At 62.3% G+C, this 1,073-nt stretch overlaps 1 non-coding gene across 1 annotated transcript; it reads right to left on the bottom strand.

Moving 5' to 3' along the window:
• Nucleotides 1-699: 699 nt before the first annotated feature.
• On the bottom strand, nt 700-781 carry TRNAL-CAA. The gene has a single exon. It is a non-coding gene; the product is annotated as a tRNA-Leu (tRNA).
• Nucleotides 782-1,073: the final 292 nt, after the last annotated feature.

Genomic DNA, 1,073 nt, shown 5'->3' with positions numbered 1-1,073 from the left:
GTAGAGCCCCGAAGGTAAAGGTGTGAGGTAGCCTCAGCCCCAACAAGACTCAGGCCCAGGTCACTTTCATCCTGGGTTTCAGATGAGTGACCCCTAGAAGTTGGGGGGCCACCGGTGCCTAGACCATGGCCCGGCCACAGAGGCCGCCCCTGCTCATCCTCTTCCCCCGAGGCCCCGCCCACTTGCTGTTCACTGCCCTCCGCCCCCTCCCCCAGACCCCCTACCTGCCCCTCACTCTTCCCCCAAGACGCCACTCACCTGCTGCTTGCTCCTCCCCTAAGGGGGGCTACCAGGGGGCCATGGGGCCAGGCACCCATCACTGTTTCCTGCCTTAGGTGAGCGGGGGGTGGGGGGGGTCCTTGGGGAAGGAGGCGGAGCAGGGGCAGGAAGAGGCAGAGAGAGGGAGGGGGCTCGGGGGAAAAGGCCCAGCGGGGGTGGGGCGCAGGCCTTGGGGGAAGAGGCGGAGGGGGGATGGGAGGAGGCAGAGCAGGGCATCGGGTTAAGAGGCAGAGCGGAAAAGGGTGCAGGTTGGGCCCCCACTTCTCTGGAGCTTTGCTTCCAGCACTCGAAAGATGACAATGGGCCCACGGAGGGGTGACTCGCTCCACATCCCCAGTGTTCCCCCCTGCATGGGCGGCCGTTTGGGGGAGGCTCAGCCACCCCGGCCTCTTAGACGGGCTGTGGCTAAAACACTGGCCTTGCTGTGAGCAGGATTTGAACCTGCGCAGGGAAACCCTCTTGGATTTTGAGTTCAACACCTTAGCCACTCGGCCATCACAGCTGTGAGCAAAGCAGGCCCCTAAGGCCAGAGAAACGCCCAGGCCTGACGTCATCTGAACTGCAGAATTCAAACAGCAAACCTGGCTCCCAAAGCACATGGGGGAATTTGGGGCTCTCGTTCCTTCGCCGTGTGGTTAAGCACCAAACCAGCACTCTCCTGTGGGGTCTGTCATTGTTCCTCTCCACACTGTAACGATCGAGACAGGGAGAGGTCAGACAGTGAGGTAGAATCCAGCTCTGCCCCCCACCAGCTCCCGGCTCTATCCGCCAATGGACTGACTTTCTCGCTGCAT

The sequence above is a fragment of the Mauremys mutica genome, unplaced genomic scaffold, assembly GCF_020497125.1.
Source record: "Mauremys mutica isolate MM-2020 ecotype Southern unplaced genomic scaffold, ASM2049712v1 Super-Scaffold_100098, whole genome shotgun sequence".
Lineage (NCBI taxonomy): Eukaryota > Metazoa > Chordata > Testudines > Geoemydidae > Mauremys > Mauremys mutica.
The sequence above is the reverse complement of the archived record's forward strand: the minus strand, read 5'-3'. Positions and strand labels throughout refer to the sequence as shown.